General features: G+C 40.0%; 1 protein-coding gene across 1 annotated transcript in view; it reads right to left on the reverse strand.

Moving 5' to 3' along the window:
* AMMECR1 (AMMECR nuclear protein 1) overlaps positions 1 to 22221 on the reverse strand; it is a 112962-nt gene that overhangs the window by 23196 nt on the left and 67545 nt on the right. The window lies entirely within an intron of this gene.

Consider the following 22221-nt stretch of genomic DNA (forward strand, 5'->3'; position numbering starts at 1 on the left):
TTTGGGGAAGACTTCTAGATCTAGGGCTGGTGGAAAAAAATATATATAGTTAAAAAAAAGTTCACACTAGGTTGGCCAGTTACCATAGAACAGCACTCAGAGTTCAAAAACGATCAAAATTTCATTTTCTTCAAGCAAAAGAAATCAAAGAAAATTAAAATAATCATGCAAATTACTGACTAAAAATACAGGGCTTTCAGGCCCCCTATAAAGGGTAATTCAAGATATGACTCAAAAATTGTGAAACTGCAGGAAATTGGGCTAATCTAGGAAATAAAAGTATGATTAGGAGACCATTAATCACATCAATGGATTTCTGAGTACATCAACTCTGATTGGATCCTGTAATCAAGGGTAATATACTACAGTGCCAAATTCTAGAAAAACCCCTACTGTAAAGGACAAAGATGTTGGAAGACCATAATTCTCCCTGCAATAGAAGAAAAGACAGAAAATACACAGACATGCACACACACACGGAGACGCTGTATGCTTCTTACACTTTTAAAAGAAACTACCTCCTGGTCAAGAAAAACAAACATACCTCTGATTATACTTTATGTTAGTGGCACTTCTGGCATTTGTGCCATCGATCTTCAAGTCTTCAAATCCAAATGTCCTATATAGCAGCCAGACTCAGAAAATATTCTCACAGATTAATCCCCGGAAGTTCAAACTTAGAGCCTACAAACTGCATGGGTTATAACAAAGTTCCATGGCCCTTAGAAATCACTTAATACCTTTTTCAGGGACTTCCTCATTGCTGGATTTTTTTTTTCATTTTTCCATCCCTTCCTTTGCATTCTGAAACTCATTTATTGTATTGTAAAAATATAACCCCTATGTTTGTATTGTTTTAATGTCTATTTATTTTGAGAAAGAGAGAGAGACAGAGAGGAGCAGGGGAGGTGTAGAGAGAGAGGGAGAGAGAGAATCCCAAGCAGGCTCCACACTGTCAGCATGGAGTCCAGTGCAGGGCTCAAACCCATGAACTGTGAGATCATGACCTGAGCCGAAACCAAGAGTCAGCAGTTCAATGAACTGAGACCCCTCTGGCGCCCCTCATTGCATTTTGGTGATGGTTCTATCCTACTATTCAAAGGAAAATGCTTATAGAAAGATATGTACTATATAAAGTATAAAGGTGTTTTCCCATTCAAGGAGCCAAGATTAGCCAAGAAATTCAGGAAATCTGTGATAATTTATACTCTGAGAACAGCACTTCACTATTTTATAATTTAACAACATAAGTTTTCCAGAGTTTGGCCTCTTTTATTTTCCTGTTGGCAGATAAAATTAAAAATATTTTTTTCAGGCTCTCATCCAAAGCCAAGATAAAGACATGTATATGTGTGTATAACCAACACCCTTGCCCCTAACAAACACACATACTGAACAGAAGTTCTAAAACATAGAAGAATCTCACGCATTACAACAAAAAGGCTGTTTTAACTCTTTTTAAGCATGTAGTTCTGTGTGATTAAGTACGTTCACAGTGTTGTACGACCATCACTACCATCTATCTCTAGAACTTTTATCATCTTGCCAACTTAAACACAGTATTCATTCAATATGAACTCCCCACTCCTCCTTCCTTCCAGCCCTTAGCAAAAGTGTAATTTAAATATACTTTCATAATTTCAAATAATTATAATAATAGGGTCATTAATGTTTTTATATATATAACTACTTATGGAGATATAATTCACATACCGTAAAATTCGCCCATTAATGTATACAATTTAATGGGTTTTACTTTATTCACAGAGTTATACAACCATCGCCACTATCCAATTTTTTTTTTTCAACGTTTATTTATTTTTGGGACAGAGAGAGACAGAGCATGAATGGGGGAGGGGCAGAGAGAGAGGGAGACACAGAACCGGAAACAGGCTCCAGGCTCTGAGCCATCAGCCCAGAGCCCGACGCGGGGCTCGAACTCACGGACCGCGAGATCGTGACCTGGCTGAAGTCGGACGCTTAACTGACTGCGCCACCAAGGCGCCCCGCCACTATCCAATTTTAAAACATTTTGTCACACCAAAAGAAGCCTCATACCTGTTAGCAGTCAGTCTCCATTCTTCCCTGCCCCCAGCTCCTGGCAAGCATTAATCTACTTTCTGTCTATGGATTTGCCCATTCTGGAGTTGTCATGTAAGTGGAATTGTACAATGTGGGGCTTTTTGTGGCTGTTTTTTTAGCATAATATTTTGGACATTTCATCCAAGCTGTAGAGCTTGTATCAGTACTTCATCTTTTAATTGCCTAATAATATTCAATTGTGTGGCCATATCACATTTTGTGATCCATTTCTCTGGTGAGAAGCATTTGGGCTGTTTCCACTTTTTGGCCACTATGAATAATGCTGCTGTAAACACGCATGTATGAGTTTCTGTGTGGACATATGTTTGCATTTCTCTTGGGGAGAGATGTAAGAGTGGAATTGCTGGGTCATATGGTAATTCTATGTTTAATTCTTTTTAATGTTTATTTATTTTTGAGAAAGAGGGTGCACGTGCACAAGCAGGGGAGTGGCAGAGAGAGACAGACAGACAGACAGACATGGAGACACAGAATCTAAAGCAGGCTCCAGGCTCTGAGCTGTCAGCACAGAGCCTGACATGGGGCTCGAATTCATGAACGGCGAGAAAATGACCTGAGCCGAAGTCAGGTGCTTAACGAATAAGCCATCCAGGCGCCCCTCTATGTTTAACTTTTAAGGAACCAGCAAACTGTTTCCCACAGTAGCTGTACCATTCTACATTGCCAACAGCAACGTATGAGGTTCCATTTCCCCATATTCCTACCAACACTGGTTATTGCCTGCCTTTTAGGTAATAGTGCTAGTGAAGAGGTTTTAAAAAAATCTATCTCTAGCTTTTACATTAAAACAAGACACCTCCTGAAATTAACAGTTAATTTCTCAACACTGTGACGCAAGTCATTTTGTTTACTTTATTTCCTAGAAAACCAACAAAAGGTAAATTTTAGCTTAGTGCAATTCAAACTATTTCAAGTCAATGAAATTTTCAAGAACCTAAAATGTAACTCCCATGATATGGAGCCTTGCTGCTCAATCATTCTGGGCAAAAAAAAAAAAGAAAGAAAAAGAAACATTAGAACAATGAGTAAGTGAGAGAATACTAGCATGGGTAATGAGACAAACTGATAATCATGCCTCGCCATACCAGGACTCAAATGTATTAACTTCAAAACTGAAATAGTGAAGGTACATTAGTCATGATAGAAACAGTCTGATTTTACCAAAACAGTCATTCAAACAAGACTTTTAATTCTGGCACTTTTTTTTTTTTTGTAACTGTAAGTAACTTTTCATTAATTTCATGAGCACAGAAAAATTCCAAAAGGTAGGAAGCCCTCAGCATTTCTAAATGCAAAATCCTAGGGAAAAGAACTAGCAATGAAAGCCTAGCAAGGGTTTAAGGGATTATTAAAAAGATGAAAAATGCAGCTGGAGACTGACCTCGGTCAGAGCTGCTAGGCTGGTGTGGTGTGCAAGCTGAGACTATAGAGGGGATATGCCATCCAGAGTTGGGCAGTGGCTTGCTCAAGGCGACCCAGCAAGTTAGTGACACAGGTGGAATACAACCCCAAATCTCTGATTCGGGTCCAAAATACTTTCTAGTATCCATACTTCAGTTGACACCTGTCAATGGATTAGCATTTTCTGTAATTTTAAAGTTAAATGCTTGCCTTACTTGGCAATTCTGATCTCATACCTGTACTGCCTCTGCCTAAAGAAGATAAATAATAATTTAATAGCATTCATTAATAGCCAAAGGGTAAACAGAGCTAGACTTCCTGTCTACTGGAAATCTGCAGGAGCAAAAAGGATTTTAAAATATTAATATCGTCCATGGAAAACATTTTATACCAAAGTAGTGTCTGCCAATTTAAATTCTAGGCAGTCTAAGAACCTGACAAACAAGGAGATCTTGTATTAAATTCATATGAAGTTCTCTTTGCTACAATAGGAAGCCATTTTCTCATGTTTAAATATTGCTAGGGGGAAAAAAACCCCACTTATGTACAAAACCAGCTGGCTGCTCCATCACACATGTGATGGATGGGTAAGGTTTAAACAACAGTTTAATTCACATACCAAATTCAAATATATTCAATTCAAATTGGCACCTTACCAAGAATATATTTTACCTAATTGAGAAGCAGCATTAACGTCTGTCAAAGTTAATATCTAATGTTAAATAGCACTTTAATGAAAACGAACATTTAAAAAAAGGAATTAAGAGTTTAGCTATCAAAGAATCAAAGTTTGTCACAGTGCCTGGAAACTATGAAGGAAAAAAAAAAAACAGCCGAAAGGAGACAAAACCTTAGATTTTACAAGGCTCATCATAAGCGACATAGCATGCAACAGAAGTGATTTAAGTGAAACTAGTGAGTTAGCCATTTACTCACTCGTTCCTTCATTCCTTCCACTTTCTAAACCTTTGAGGACTTTAATCAGCTAGCCAGTGGAAAGTTACCACACTGAGAAGGGCTTCATATTACAGGCCATCATTTTTCAGGACAAGGAAATACAATTAAAACCAAAATGAAAAAAATCTGTTTGGATAGGTGAAGAAAAGCAAATCAAGCATACATTAGTCTGAAATTAAAACAAAAAAAAAAAAGTTTCTTTCAGGAGGGGTTTCAATCATCTGGAAATTCTTCCATTCCTTATCAGAGATTCTGGAACACGTGTGGCTTGTCTGAATTTGAGAAACTTAGAATGCTAGAATCCTAAGCCTAAATCTCAAAAGTTATCCATAAGCTCTACTTCGCATTAAGAAGCAATTTTAGCTTCCCATTATTAAAAAAAATAACAGATGTAAACCAGAATGCAGAAAAGTGACTATGCATCAAACCTAAGGATACAGAAGAGCAACAGAGGACAGGATTATGGATAAGGAAGGAGGAAGGGAACCCTCTTTTGGTAAGTGAGGCCAGTGATCCAAAAGGAAATTTTCAATTGTAAGCCACAGGTAAGTATTACTTAATTGGGGGACGCTTTTCCCCTTTAGACTACTAAATACAACCTACTTAGTGCTCAATGCATATTAACATTAAAATGGATTGATTTTAACATGTATTACAAAATGTGATACGATGGGTAATTGATGGGGAGTGGAGGAAAACACTAAGGGATGGAACAAAAGGAAGAGAAAGAAAGGAGGGACAGAAAAATAAAGATGGAGAGGAAAACAAGAACTAGGAAAAGGAAGTGGGAGGCAAAAAAAAAAAAGGTAAAAAAAATAGAGAGACATACACACAAAAGGACAAACAGAGAAAACAAGGAAGAGTGGAAGGTAGGAGGGAGAGAGAGCAAAAGTGCAATTGGTCCTGCAGGTTTTCATATATATTATTTGGTTCCTATCCTATAGGATTTTCACTTAGGCTTTAGTGTGGTATCATCCACTGCCTTCTGATTAGTGTAAACTTCTTTTTTTTCGAGTTTACTCATTTATTTTGAGACAGAGCAGGGGAGGGGCACAGACAGAGGGAGAGAGGGAGAATCCCAAGCAGGCTCCACACTGTCAGCACAGAGCCCGACATGGGGCTCAAACTCACGAACCACGAGCTCATGACCTGAGCTGAAATCAACCGACCAAGCCACCCAGGTGCCCCATGATTAGTGTAAACTTCTTGAACTGCTCTAACCTCAAGTTCTTAAAAGGCTTTACTCTCTGAGATAGCTGTAGCTGCCCACCAGGAGGGAAAAATACTGTCTGAGCTGCATGCTGTGATGACCACAGCAATACTGTCAAGAATCTGCCTCCCTCACCAGAAGTTCCTCACCTCGCCTTTAAATGAGGAGACTGGGTTGAGTCTGACTTAGTGGAGCAGAACTACAACTGGAAAATATAAGATACATAAAGAAACAGATGGCCACATGTTTAGTGTGAATGGCAGGTGTTCCTCATTTCCCTCCATATAATGTCCACCTAACGCGGTCTGCAGACTTTTTGGATTTACTCTATCCTGTTCTTAGAAATGAACTACCAGGAACAGTTTTTGTTTCAATTATTTTTTCTGCTGAAAATCCATTGAGTATAATGAACATAATTTATGGCCCAGGTTCATCTTTTTTTAATTGAGGTTTAGTTGACATACAGTATTATATTAGTTTCAGGTATACAACATACTGATTTGACATTTGTATACGCTGTGAAAGGATCACCATAGTAAACCTGGTTACCATCTGTCACCATACAAAGTTACTACAATACTGTTTACTATATTCCCCATGCTGTACATTATATCCCATGACTCCGCTTTCACCCCTGCTCAACTCCCCACTCCCCTCTAGCAACCACCAGTCTGTTCTCTGCATCTATGAATCTGGGTTTTGTTTTGTTTGTTTTCATTTTGTTTTTTAGATTCCACATATATGAAATCATATGGTATTTATATCTCTCTATAGCAGCATAATGCCCTTAAGTTTCATTCATGCGGTCACAAATGGCAAGATTTCATTCTTTTTTTATGGCAGAAGAGTATTTCATTATGTGTGTGTGTGTGTGCATGTTATTACTTCTTCCTTATTCATTCATCCATCAATGTATACTTAGGTTGCTTCCATATCTTGGGTATTGTAAACAATGCTGCAATGAACACGGGTGCGTTTATTGTTTTGAATCTGTGTTTCCATTTTCCTCCGATACCTGGTAGAATTGCTGGATCGCATGGTAGTTCTATTTTTAATTTTTCAAGTAACCTCCATACTGTTTTCCATAGCAGCTGCACCAACGTACATTCCCACCAACAGTGCATGAAGCTTCCTTTTTCTCCACATCCTCACCAACACTTGTTGTTTTTTTGATAGCAGCCATTCTGATAGGTGTAAGGTGATATCTCATTGTGGTTGTGATTTGCATCCCCCTGATGATTAGTGATGTAGAGCATCTTTTCCTATGTCTTTTGGCCATGTGTATGTCTTCTTTGGAAAAAGGTCTATTCATATCCTCCGCTCATTACTTAAAAGGATTTTTGTTGTTATTGAGTTGTATGACTTCTTTATATATTAACCCCTTATCAGATTTATGATTTGCAAATATCTTTTCCCATTCAGTAGTTTGCCTTTTTGTTTTGTTAATAGTTTCCCTTACTGGGGCGCTGGGTGGCTCAGTTGGTTAAGCGTCCGACTTCAGCTCAGGTCATGATCTCACAGTCCGTGAGTTCGAGCCCCGCGTCAGGCTCTGTGCTGACAGCTCGGAGTCTGAAGCCTGCTTCAGATTCTGTGTCTCCCTCTCTCTCTGCCCCTCCCCTCCTCATGCTCTGTCTCTCTCTGTCTCAAAAATAAATAAAAACGTTAAAAAAAAAGTTTCCCTTGCTGTGCAGAAGCTTCTGATGTAGTCCCATTTGTTTACTTTTGCTTTTGCTTCCCCTGCCTTTGGGGTCAGATCCCTGCCCCCCCCCCAAAAAAAAAACTATCACTAAGACTGATGTCAAGAAACTTACCACCTATGTATCTATGTTCTCTTCTAGGAATTTTATGGTTTCAGGCTTTATATTCAAGTCTTTACTCCATTTTGAGTTAATTTTTGTATATGGTGTAAGGTATCAGTCCAGTTTCATTCTTTTGCACATAGCTGTCCAGTTTTCCTAATGCCATTTATTGAAGAGACTGTCCTTTCTCCATTGTATATTCTTGCTCCCTTTGTCGTAATTTACCACACATGCATGAGTTTATTTCTGGGCTTGGTATTCTGTTTCCTTGTTCTATGTGTCTGTTTTTATGCCACTACCATACTGTTTCAATTACTACAGCTCTGTGGTATAGTTAGAAATCTGGGCGTGTGATACCCCTGGCTTTGTTTTTTTCTTTCTCTAAACTCTTTGGACCATTCAGGGTTTTTTTTTTTTTTTTGTAGTTCCATATCAACTTTGGAACTATTTGTTCTAGTTCTGTGAAAAACGCCATTGGAAGTCCGATAGGAATTGCACTGAATCTGTAGATTGCTTTGGGTAGTATGCGCATTTTAACAATATTAAATCTTCCAATCCATGAGTGTGGAATATCTTTCCACTTCTTTGTGTCTTTTTCAATGTCTTTCATTAATGTTTTATAGTTTTCAGTGCATGGGTCTTTCACCTCGTTGGTTAAACTTATTCCTAGGTATTTTATTCTTTTTGATATGATTGTAAATGGGATTGTTTTCTTGATTTCTCTGATAGTTTGTTAGTGTACAGGAATGCAGATTTTTGTATATTAATTTTGTATTCTGCAACTTTACTGAATTCATTTATTAGTTCTAGCAAGTTGTTTGTGGAATCTTTGGGGTTTTCTATATACAGTATCATGTTATCTGCGAATAGTGATAGTTTTACTTATTCTTTTCTAACTTTCATGTCTTTTATTTCTTTCTCTTGCCTAATGGCTTTGGCTAGGACTTCCAATACTGTGTTGCTAAAAATGATTAGAGTAGGAATCCTTGCCTTAGAGGTTTTAGAGGAAAAGCTTTCAGCTTTTCACCATTGAGTATTATATTATATGAGGGTTTGTCACATATGGACTTTATTATGTTGAGGGTATGTTTCCTCTATACACACTTTGTGGAGAGGTTTTATCATAAATGGATGTTGAACTTTGTTAAATGCTTTTTCTGCATCTTTTTAGATGATCATATGATTTTAATCTTTCACTTGGTTAATGTGGTGTATTACATTGATTGATTTGCAGATGTTGAATTGGAATAAATCCCACTTGATTATGGTATAGGATTCTTTCAATGTACTGATGAATTCAGTTTGCTCATATCTTGTTGAGGATTTTTACATCTATGTTCATCAAGGATATTAGCCTGTAATTCTTTTTTTGTGGTGTCCTTCTCTGGTTGTGGTATCAGGGTAATCCTGGCCTCATAAAATGAGTTGGGAAGCATTCTATCCTCTTCAATGTTTGGAAGAGTTTGAGAAGGGTAGGTATTAAATCTTCTAATGTTTGGTAGAATTCACCAGTGACGCTGCCTGGTCCTGGACTTTATTTGTTGGGAGGGTTTTGATTACTGATTTAATCTCCTTACCCTAGTGATCTAGTAATCAGTCTAATCAGATTTCCTATTTCTTCATGATTCTGTCCTGGAAGATTGTAAGTTTCTAGGAATGCATCCATGTCTTCTAGATTGTCCAATTTATTAGTGTATACTGGTTCATAGCAGTCTCTTATGATCCTTTGTGTTTCGGTTGTATCAGTTGTAACTTCTCTTTTATTTCTGATTTTATTTATTTGAGCCCCCCTTTTTTTTCTTGGAGAGTCTAGCTAAAAATTTGTCCATTTTGTTTTTTCAAAGAAGTAGGTCTTAGTTTCACTGATCTTTTCTATTGTCTTTTTGCCTCTATGTCATTTATTTCTGCTCTGATCTTTATTATTTCCTTCCTTCTACTAACTTTGGGCTTCATTTGTTTCTCTTTTTCTAGTTACTTTAGGTGTAAAGCTGAGATTTCTCTTATTGTTTTGAGGTAGGCCTGTATTGCTATAAACTTCCCTCTTAAAACTGCTTTTGCTACATTTCATAGATTTTGGCATGCTGTATTTCTATTTTCATAGAATGGTCAAGACCTTGTATCCTGGAGTCAGATATACCTGCATGTGGATTCTGGCTGCATTACTTACTAGATGGGTGGCATCTGGGCCGGTCTCTTAACTTGTATGAGCCTCAATTTCCTCATCTATAAAATGGTGATAATAATAATACCTACCTCACAGAGCTACTGTGACAAGTAAATAAAATAATAATACCTGCATAAGTGCTTTGCATCCACTAGGTGCTCAATAAGTAGTGGGTGTCAAAGAACTTTCACTGTAAGTTTATACTCACAGGACTGTCCCCATATCATGACTTGGGTGAAAGGAAGGGAGCCCCAATAATAAGAATGACGCTTCAGGGGCGCCTGGGTGGCGCAGTCGGTTAAGCGTCCGACTTCAGCCAGGTCACGATCTCGCGGTCCGTGAGTTCGAGCCCCGCGTCGGGCTCTGGGCTGATGGCTCAGAGCCTGGAGCCTGTTTCCGATTCTGTGTCTCCCTCTCTCTCTGCCCCTCCCCCGTTCATGCTCTGTCTCTCTCTGTCCCAAAAATAAATAAACGTTGAAAAAAAAATTTTTAAAAAAAATAAGAATGACGCTTCAACCTTGATACAGGGGAATCTAAACAAGTTATCTTCTCTAGGAATTAAATGTGGCCATCTCAAGGAATAGTGACTACTTTTCCAGGTATGGTATTTTTGAGAAGCCTTAATTTCATTTTCTTTCATTTTCTTTTTTCTTTAATGTTTATTCATTATTTTTGAGAGAGAGACAGAGTGTGTGTGGGGGGGGGGGGAAGGACAGAGAGAGAGGGAGACAGAATCTGAAGCAGGCTCCAGGCTCTGAGCTGTCAGCACAGAGCCCGATGCAGGGCTAGAACTCACAAGCCATGAGATCATGACCTGAGCCAAAGTTGGACGCTCAACTGACTGAGCCACTCAGGCGCCCCTCTTTCGTTTTCAAAATACTTATTATGTACCTGTTACATTCATCTGATTATGTGAAGAGCCATGAGGATATAAGAATAGATCAGAAAATAATATATGGGTATGTGTAAAAGATTTATTAAAATCGCATACAATAAGAATGCTGGAATGGTCAGATAAGGTTTGTTTCTTTTCTGGAAGGATCTGCTTTACATTCTCTGCTACTGGTTTACTGGTTAACATGTGACCCAGAATTATAGGTAAATTTACAGAAATGAAATGTATACATACTTTTTTCTAGTTAACAAATCTACTACATCAAGTAATGTGCTTCTTCATTAAGAATTTCTAGGGGCGCCTGGGTGGCGCAGTCGGTTAAGCGTCCGACTTCAGCCAGGTCACGATCTCGCGGTCCGTGAGTTCGAGCCCCGCGTCGGGCTCTGTGCTGACTGCTCAGAGCCTGGAGCCTGTTTCCGATTCTGTGTCTCCCTCTCTCTCTGCCCCTCCCCCGTTCATGCTCTGTCTCTCTCTGTCCCAAAAATAAATAAACGTTGAAAAAAAAATTTAAAAAAAAAAAAAAAGAATTTCTATTATCCTACAGGTATGCATTCCTATGTTGCTTTGTGACTTTTAGTGTTCCTGAGTTAGATTTTTAAAAATCTCCAGGGCAGGGATTGGTCTTTTACTTCCATACAGGAATCATTTACCAAGAAATGCAGTTCCCTGAACTGTTATCAATTTATCTTCAATGGATTTAAATATATTATCATCTACTGTACTGGTTATGCTACATCAAAATTTTTAGGAACAAAACAAAACACTCTCTGAATAACAGACACAGAATGAGATGGGCTTTCCTCTTCTAAACACCTGGTTTAAATGTTTTGATTCTTATCAGTAAGAAAAGTTTGATCACATACCCCCAATATGTGTATTTATTTATAAGTACTACTATCATTAGCTAATATATCCAAAGTACAATATATGCTTGAGTAAGCTTTGTTGTTAAAGATGGCATGTATAAATACATATTATAAATAATGTCCTTGATCATTTCTTATTGTGAGGCTGACATCTTGTTAGGATATCTTCATTCTTAGTTTAGGACTTGTCGAACCAAGTCATAAGGTAATTTGTAGAAGGGTCAGCTAGCTCCACCATTTTCTTGTCTTTGCCTTGTGCTTATATTGTTACTATTATCACCAATCCATTGTTCCTTTGCAGGAATCGTCTTAAGCTACTTGTCCATCCTGCATGGGTTAGTTTATCTAGCGTTAGCTAACCTATGAACAATGGTCAGATGGCTTCAGAAGACTCCTACAAAGAAACCACTGGTTGAAGATAATACTAAGAACCATGAATCCACTTAACAAGGTGCATATAAACTGAAACACATTGCTATATGCTGAAAGTGAATGAAAGGAGTATACCACTATCAATTTCCATCAAATCATGGATATCATACATTTCCTCAAGATCCCTCATTTAGAGTATATGACAGTGACCTTCAGGTATAGACCAAATGAGGACACCAGGGGCCATCTATACACAAAATGTTAGTGGAGGTTAGTGGGTATCTTATTTTAGATAAAAGGATCATAAACAGAATTTCTAATTTTTTTATTCTCACCCCACAGTGGATGGTCTGGGTGCACCCCTCTTTGGAGACTGCAAATCTAAGGCTCCTAATCAAATTGTAGGAGACTGGTTCTAATATATGTAGACACATGATATTACGAGCAAAGTCAGCCTTAAATACAAAAGAGCCAATATCTGCTGAGTAGCTACTGTTAGCCAGGTACTATGCAAGTATTACCTTGCTGGAATTTTCAAAACAACCCCATTCCGTAGATGAGGAAACTGAGGTTTGGTGAGATTAAGCAACTTGCTGAAGATCATAAAAATAAGGTAACAGAGCTGACATCTGAACTCTTCAGGGCTGCCTGTTTCTAGAGCTCATTCTCTTTGCATGGTACCACTTCTAGAATGTTAGCAAATCAACATAAATGTATACACACACATTTCATCAGTTTTAAGGAAATTTTCCCCCAATTAGTGCTGCTTCCCCTGGGGTTTAACTGGACGCTTTAGGTTATAACTGTGAGCAGGTTCTGAAACTAAGATGAATGGTACTTTTTTAGTCAAAGTATTAGCTTGTTTTTGTTCTCATTTTCTCCATTTTGATCTTGGTGATTCAGAGCTGCTGCCATTGAAAAACATGTTTTATCTAAATTTAATAAGCCCTATTAGTGAGACACTAAGCCTTCCCCTATTCTGAAGCCTTTCCACAATTTGAAATTTAATCTGCTGGAAGTCAATAATAGCGTTACCAAAGAACTAGTTTTGGACATATCTAGACTGGTGGGCCTGTTTCTGATTTTTAACTTTGCTTTTCCAACCTGAATGAAAAAGCTCTGTCATCCTCACCACAAGAGTCATGCAATTTCTTTGCTCCCCTCTTTCCATGGTAATCAGATCTACAAATTAAACCGCAAACTGCAAAACGTATGTTGTCACTGCAACTTATGTGCCACGTTAGGGTGGTCTGGCCTTACCCACTGGCTAACTGTCCTCTCTGAAACTTTTGCCAGTCCTAAATGCTACAGGTCTGCTGAGAGCCGGCAGGCTAGTTCTTATTGTGGGGTCTGTCATTTTCTCAGATGTCACTGATGGGGGACTCAAGGTAACAAAGGAGAAGAATGTCGTCGGTCTTAAAGATGAGGTACAAGGTAAACTTATCAACTCGGTCATGCTTGAGGAAGAGAGAGAGAAGGAACCCAGCCCTCCCCACTGCCTCACTGAGATGTCTTTCATCTTTAGTTTCCTTCTCTTCTTCCCCCTCCCCCCAATTTCTGGATGTTTTCCTCTGTCCTTTCCTCTTTCTACGCTAATAAGGTAAGGAGGATAGAATAGGAACATGTGCTAAGGAGGAGATGAAAGAAAAGAGGGATAGGGATAACACTAAGACAAAGGCACAGAGCTGCTGCCCCCACCGGACACTGTAACAGGCCAGGGTGTGAGGCAATCTCAGGTTCTTATGCTCTGCCATGGGGTCAAGATGACTCATTCCCTTTGGTACTGGTTTGAAGGTTGTATTTCAGCCTTTGGCGAGTAGCCGGGTGACAGTGACAGAGAAAGGTACAAGATCCACTGCTTGGTTCTCTCTAGGGTCTTAAAGGTAACCTTGAAAAGCAGAAGGGGTGTTGGGAAGAAAAGTCGAGGGCCTCGGCCCCCTCACCGCTCAAACAGGCAATGGGTCTAGAATCAGCTCCCTGATTTGTATACCTTCCAATGGCAGATTTCTCTATGATGAATCAGAACCACGTGTCTGTCGTTAAGGCTTCTGTCACTTGCCTTACACCGACTGAAGTGGAACTATTCTAATTTGTATCACTGTGTGGTACCTTCGGGGAAGAGTTTCAATCATTCCTGTCATCTTTGTTTTATATGATTCTTCAGAGTTTCCCAAGGGTCTTCACATCTTTCATCCTAGCTGACCCTCAAAACAGCTCCCTGAAGTGGACAAAGTGAATGCTACATTACATTAGAAACCATACTAGATGCCCTTCAAGAACAAGGCCCCCTACAGTCATAGGGTCATCCACTGTCAAAGCTACAAGCACTCCGAGATCATCCAGTTTGCACTCTTCATTTGACATTTGGGGTAACTAGAGCAGAAAGTGACTGTACGGCGCGTCTCCTGACTTTCCTCGTCCCCCATCCACTGACCTTTCACATGTTTGTTGACCGCCTCGGTCTTAATCCAATAACATTCCAGAACGGATGTTCAAGGAGCAAAGAAGAAAATGATGCCAAAGGCACCAGGGAACAGCTAGGATAAAGCAGTGAGCTTCCCAGCATAACCCAATGCTGCCAGGCACCTGGCCCTTGTCAGTATGCTGAAGCCATGCAGAATCTAGAAACTGAGCAGATAAGGGTGCAGGAACGCCAGAGCCAACACCCGTGAGGGTGGCAAATTCGAATAAGGTCTTCACTGTTCCCCTCCTTTGTGTTTCTAATTCACCCCCTCCTCATCCTGCTTCGCTCTCACACACTAGGACGTGTTGCTTTTTCCTGATTGTGCTTTTTCTTTGCTCTTTTTGCCCTTACAGTCCATCTATTCCATCCCATCAGTTCTCCATAGTTGCTGAACTGCAGGGAAGGAACGTTCAGCGGAAAAGTTATGCATTTTATAAAAATAGAGTATTTAATGCCCTTTTCTCCAGCTCTGACAACTAGAGGCTCTGTCCCTGTTGTAAATGCCACCGTATGTTCTGGTTGTGCGTGTATAAATAAGTCAAATTTATAAGGCGGTCAGGCCAAGATAACCTCAACGCCCATTTTCAAGTAAATATCACAATGCCATGCGCAGATGGAGCATGAGGGAGATATGTGGCTCTTGATGTACTGCTAAAGCTCTCGGACTTTAATCCAACCTACCTTCCAGTCTTGGAATAGGTTTTGCTTTATTCTTTTCAACAGATATGTTTAAAGTGAGCCGGATCCAACGGACCAGGGTATTTTAGCTCTTCATCTCTTGTTTGGTCACATCTTGATAAACCCAATTTTCAAAGGCCAAGAAAACTTTCACTTGTATAGTCTTCCATTCTACTGCCATTAAAAATTACTTCATTCTCCCACTGAAAAACGTCCTTACTCTGATTGTGTTTCCCTGAAACAAGCACATGGGGTAATAAAATACGCTGGAAAAGCTCTAGCAAAATGCTGCTGAAATCACGGCAATTGCTGATTTGGTACTACAGTACGTATTAGGAAAACCACAATAGATACTAAAAGGAAACAGCATCATTTGGGGATGGAAAAAAATGCAATGGATAAAAGGCACGCAATTTAAGTTACGGTCAAGCGACAAAACTATGTCCCCCACAGCAGAGCCTGTCACGAATAAGTGGCAGCCCCAATGATTCCTGTTGGAAGGGAGTATCTATGAACGTGAGTTAATGAATTCAGCAAATATTTATTCAGTGCCTGCTATGTGCCAAGCACAGGTATACAGCCAGGGGCACAGCACTGCTCAACTGCAGTTTTGTGGAACACCTGACTTCACAGAAGTCTTACTACACCACCTTAACGTGACCGGCATTTATATGAGCAACACGGAACACCTACCGATAAGTATAGATCTCACAAATGGACTCACGTTTTAGACATGTAAAGCAAAGAAACAAACAAAAAATCAGCCCCCAAAGAGGAAAGCACCTAAATTCACAAGGCCTTACTACTTTTCACTCTACAGATGCTATCCTGTTTGCAGAAAATCTACCAGGCTTAGCAAGACCCTGTGGAAATCCAATAACTAAGTTTTTGACTCTTCCATACCCACATACGTGTTATACGTATAACTTCATTAGGCCATAAACTCCGTGAGTATGGCCGCTGTGCTCATTTTTGCTCACCACTGTATACCCAGTGCCTGGTATTCAGTAGCTGCTGAGGAAACACTGAAGGAGTAAAAGACGGAATATAGGAAGGTAGTCCCAGATTTAATAAACATGTGTTGGTAATAAAATTAACACTAAAATGGCCCTACTGCTTCTACTGTATTAAATAGCGAACATTGCCCTATACGTTAAATATCCTTTTATTCATCAACTTAAAAACGTCCACACTAAAGTGTGTTTTCCCGTCTCGTGTCTATTAAATGCTGCTCATTTAGGTGGTCACTCTTTTTCGTCCTTTTCGTCTTTTCGTCTTTTAGTCAGTTAAGCTGCTGTGCATCCAGAGGGCAGCATGGTTTGGCAACATTTTTCTACCTAAAACTCACGGACCACTGCTACAAACAGATAACAAACCACCTTCATGATAGAGTCACAGGCTTGCTTTGATCTCACAGGCCTTTTCCCCCAAAGAAAACACAGATGCCTCGCATCCCGAAGGAGCTCAATGGCCTCTTATGTTTCTGGGGTGATTATTACTATTCCGTTGTAGTTGGAAACGTATAGGGACCCATATTCCTGGTCTATTTTTATGCCTTTCACACCTTCGGATAAAGGAACATCTTATGAAGTGGATGAATCACAAGTCAGCGAGGGCAGGCTCAGAGAAAAGAAGCACAAGGTAACGGTCCCTCAAAGAACACGGGCCTAAAGAAACTCAGCCATCAGTTCACAAATAAAAAAATCCTTTGAAAGATTCCTCTTCCCCCTCTCTGGGTTCTCTGTGGGAGTTCAGGTGAGTAAGCATCCAAAGGGAAACGGGGACTTGATGGAAATCAACCGTCTGGAGCCATGAGAATGTTCTAGTGGGAGAAGGGCTGGCTCCAGAGAAGAAGACCAATAGACCTCTCTAGCAGGGCCGTCAGAATGTTTATCAACTAAGAGGTTCTACAACTTACCAGGCTGATAGGGGTTAAAGGATTAGTATGCACCAGCACGAGTTCTCTCAATCACATTAGACTTGTAAATTCCCAGGTCTGGTTTGCCTTTTACAAGGAATAATATTGGTTTAGAATAGGCTGCCCAGAGCCCGTTCCACGAATCTGAGAGACCAGGTGACAGCACCTCATTTTCCTTTGCCGGTGCCATGTCTTCTCCCTCCCCCATGGAACTAAAAGTCACTTCTCAGACTTTGGTAAACAACATTAAGGAAACTGAGAGAATATTTTCTGTGGACTTAACTTTCCTGGAAATAATTATCAGTGATGGAAAACAAACTCTTCGTAACAGAATAAAACATCATTAATTTGGGCTCCACTGATTCAAAATTTGTGCTAATTCAAACAGACCTAGGCTGACTGGAAAAGAAGGGTCTGCTACGCTAAACAAATCAACTTTGTAATTAAGGTTATGAGAGAAGTACAGGACTTGCTGAAAGAGAAACTATTTTCAGGACTAAGGAATTAGCCATCTCTGTGCACTGTAACATCATAATTAGGAACCTTTTGTTGTAGATGAAAAACCAGCTCTCTGAAGACATCTACTTGATAGTACTCTGCTAGCTCATTTCAAGTTCTCTGTGTCATTAAAACAAGCACAACTATTTTAAAAATACACATTCATTCATTCTTTATTGATCATACTAGACTTCCTGCAATTATTTTGAATTAGGAAGCTTTTATGTCCACTTTGGTGTTGCTAGTTCCTCACCTACAGTCACAGTCATGCTCAAAGACCTGGAAGTCCAAGTCTCCTGGTACATCATTAACAACTGAATCAGAAATATGGCCCAAGCCTCCTGACTGAGTTCGGCCACTTCCTGTCTGAACTAAAGAAGTTACAAACTTTTAATACCCTGGGTTACATCTAGTTGTAAAATGGGGGGCAGGGAAACGCTTATATCCCTGAGGTTATAGACCCACACACCAGAACAAACAAAATATGAGGCAAAGCAACAAAGTTCCTGGAAAATCTCTAAGTACTAAATATTCAGTCGTTATGAAACAAATGTCAATTGAAAGCCCAACAAAGTAGTATCACTGTCCAAAGGGAACATCCTTAGACACTCCTCACACTTCCATACTGGCTCTCATTTTACTCTGTGAGCATGGCTCACTGTCTTAGAGGCCCAGTTACCTTATCACAAGGACATGTCTCACCACTCAGATTATACTGTATGCTCCTGGATTTGGACAGGTTTCCCTTAAGCACAACACACAGAATTAGCACGTCATGGATGGGTATTCCACTAATTTCACTTGGTTTGGGGTGATAAGACTCCCTCTTTTCATATACAGAATTGTAGATCGGAGCAATAAAAAAAGGCTCCAAGATTTCCAGTTTCTATAGAAACCTCGAAAAATAACCAGAACCACCAAATGTGTTTGCTTAAGGAAATTTGGGACACTAAAATTGATAGGGATCCCACAAGAATACTGAATAAAATAATCATAGGTCAATGTTCCAAAGTGAAATGCTAGCCAGTAAATTTTATAGGGGAAAAAAAAACCTCTTCAAAATGGTTTTGGGCAGGGCGCCTGGGTGACTCAGTGGGTCGAGCATCCGACTTCAGCTCAGGTCATGATCTCCCAGGTTCATGAGTTCGAGCCCCGCATTGGGCTCACCACTCTCAGCTCAGAGCCTGCTTCAGATCCTCTGTCCTCCCCTCTCTGCCCCTCCCCCGCCTGCGTGCACACTCACTCTCTCTCTCTCTTATTTTTTTTTAATGTTTATTCATTTCTGAGAGACAGAGACAGAGCATGAGCAGGGAAGGGGCAGAGAGAGGGAGACACAGAATCCGAAACAGGCTCCAGGCTCCGAGCGGTCAGCACAGAGCCCGATGCGAGGCTCGAACTCATGGACTGTGAGATCATGACCTGAGCTGAAGTCGGATGCGCAACTGACTGAGCCACCCAGGTGCCCCACTCTGTCTCTGTCTCTCTGTCTCTCTCTCTTGCCTGGCTTAATATTGAAGGTAGTCAGCAAACACAGGGCACAAACCACCTGCTCGGTGGGGTGAGGCTGCTTAGGGCTGTTCCGGTTTGGGAGGGTTTTTCTATGGAAGATCATCAACAGCATAATCCACACCTGGATAAAACTAAGCACTGACCATGAATTTGCTAAATAAATATTAAAAAACAAATGTAGTCATAACACACACTGGCCACTTGTCTAAAGTTTCACTACTTTGGGGCGCCTGGGTGGCTCAGTTGGTTAAGTGGCTGACTTCGGCCCAGGTCATGATCTCGAGGTCCGTGAGTTCGAGCCCCGCGTCGGGCTCTGTACTGACAGCTAAGAGCCTGGAGCCTGTTTCAGATTCTGTGTCTCCCTCTCTCTGACCCTCCCCCGTTCATGCTCTGTCTCTCTCTGTCTCAAAAATAAATAAACGTTAAAGTTTCACTACTTCATGCTAGGGAATTATAATACACCGACATTTTAAAAAGTTTGCCATCTTTTATTTGAAAAAATTTTTTTAAACTATGTGCATAACAGCAACCACCCTGTCATTTTCCTTACATTTCAGGGCTTTTCTTCCCTCCAGAAAAGACAAGTCAACATCTGTACCTAGAGAACAACTGAAATCATCTTGTGGTGCTAACTGCTCATTTTCACAGCACTACATGAACATCACTCCCAATGTAGTGACCCCGGCTGCTACCTGGAAATGTTATTTTCTTTGTTAATGGAAATTACTGCCACAGGGGCTGGATTCTTTCACGCCAGGCATCAGCGCCCACAGGCAGCTTTGAGAATCTAGCCAAGTGAAGAAATCCAAAGTGTCACCGGGCACTCCTACACACATTTCAGAGGACCCTTTGGCTAGCAAAACACCAGTCTAAGAGTTTTGAGTTAGAACATCACTCAGCTACATTATAACAACAACTCTTCTAAATTGGAATCATCTTCACCAAACATCTGGGAAGCTCCCCACAGGAGAAATGATGACTTCTGGGTAAGAGAAGATGCTGACTTTTATCATAGTACAAAAGTCAGTTTCCATTGTCCTGGACAAATCAGCAGATGTGCTGTTTACCTTTAAGGAAGCCTGGAATCTATTTTAACTCAGCCTTGAAACCCAGACATCTTAGGTAATAAGTACAGATATTTAAATTCCATAACAACTGCCCAGTGTTTACAAACGTTTATTTCTTTATAGATTTCTCTTCCACAAAATGTATATGTGGCTGCAAGGAGGAATTTTGAGGGTTCAGCTGTACTTCAACAAACGTTATAATGTCGGTGTTCCTCCAAGCAAGTGGCAGCCCTATAAAAATTATTTTTTATTTTCTAAGCTTTGCTTTGTGGCATGGGCTAAAAGAAAAGAACAATATCAAGGGTCTTGTTCCTCTCTTTTCTTTATTACACTTTTACATAAAATATTAAATAGTAATACTATATCATGTAATAATGTATTAGATCATAGACTCCTCTCTCACTACTGTATCCTGAAAGGAAGCAATTTTCAATCAATTCTTAATTTAGAAAACTCTTCAGTGCTCAAATGGAGAAACAAAGCGACCCTAAGATGAAAGTCAAAATTACTCTGATGTTAAAAATGACTCTTTTGCAAGCAAATGTGTGAGAGGTATGCCTCTTTCTGGGCTGCCTATTGATGACGTCATCTCCCCATCATGGAAGAAGGAACCTTTGGAGCGGTCTTTAGCCCGTCCCTTTACCTCACTCCTCACATACAGTCTCCCCTTGTTCTGGCACTACCCTGTCTCTGTTCTATGTCTCCTTACATCCTTCCTGTTACTAATCGAATTCACATCTGTAGCAACTCTCGTGTGGAATATTTAAAATGAGCCTCCTAACTGTTCTGTTTCTCATCCCTATCCTTTCCATTCCATCCTGTATACATAAGCAGCCAGAGTCATCCCTGAATGACATTATTACTTTGCTGAAAAGCTTTCAATGCCAATTCTTTGCTTTTAGAAAAAAAAATCCAGCCCTAGGCTATCATTGTATCTTCCACTCTCGTCACGAGAGAGCTCCAGCCACACAGGGTTATAGTTCTCCCCTAAACAACATACACTGTTCCGTCTCCTTGTATTTGGCTCAGAAACTTTTTGGACACATAATGCATACCTTCTCCACGTCCTCACTTTTGAATGTGGAAATTGAGTCTTGAATGTCCACAGAGATTCAGCTTAAATGTCAGTTCTTCTGTAAAACCGTCCCCAGTATATCCGACCACAGCCAATTTCCCTCACTTTCCAGTTGTGTTGTGTATACGTCTAAGGTAGCTCTTACCACACTCTTCTGCGTAGTTCTTTTGTGCGTGCTGTCTCTCTTACAAGACTACAAGCTCACAGAGGGAAGACAGCACACATTGTGCATCCTTGTACCTCAGCAGTACCTGGTACACAGTACCTTGCTCAGAGTGATGGGCACAATAAATGTAGAATTGAACTGAACAGACCTTACTTCAGCCTGATGTAATTGAGAAGCAAGACTGTCAGTATTTATAATAAATTCTATCTTTAACTACAGCTGTGTTGTTATAATTGCTGCTTATTTAGAGAAAATACTGAATGCATCTTTCAATCAAGCTTTGAAACTACAGTAACTATTCTAAGTTTGAATTACCTTATTAAGAAAAGAAGTCGAACAGCAAGAACACTGAAATCTGTAGTAAAATAATGGCGATGAACAAAGGCCTTTTACAGTAGATTCAGCTGTACAAGTTCAGCCAATAGACCACAAAGACAGTCTTTTTTTTTTTCTCCAACCAGAATATAAAAAGGGCAATATTAAGCGTGGTAGTGAAAACTAGCTAGGAGACACTGGGTAGAGCCTTAGTTCTCAATCAGTAACTGCTCCTTGCTCCAGATGGATCTGGATCTTCTCCCACTGAAGGGCTGAGTCGACTTGATCCCACTTAATTTCCAAGTCTGACAAAATCACAACTTGGAAGTGGCTTAACTACTGGCAGTTGTTAAGCACAGTAAATCCCTTCTCCTTCTCTAACCCCCTCACAAAGGTCCTACATTCGCAACTTTTTTTTTCATACCAGATGTTCTGTTGACATTAACACATTCCTATCAAATGCTTATCAACATTGCTTCTTCTTTTCCACTGCAAGTGGGCTTTATTATATGGAGCATTCGATTTAATCCCCAAACGGTTTGTTCATTACACAGATAGTTCATTGCACAATGTGTATGGCGGGGAGGAATGACAAGGAAAGTCGAGCTCAGAATAGGGTGGGATCCATTCAGGAGTGAATATTCCCACAGTTGATAATTGAGGACAAGAGCTCCCAGAGTCCCCATCTCTCAAAAGGACTTTTTGAAAGTCACTAAATAGAACGATCCAAATGTTGTCACCATCCCTAGCCCAAAGCTTCTTCC

The sequence above is a fragment of the Lynx canadensis genome, chromosome X (genome assembly GCF_007474595.2).
Source record: "Lynx canadensis isolate LIC74 chromosome X, mLynCan4.pri.v2, whole genome shotgun sequence".
In the NCBI taxonomy this organism is placed as follows: Eukaryota; Metazoa; Chordata; class Mammalia; order Carnivora; family Felidae; genus Lynx; species Lynx canadensis.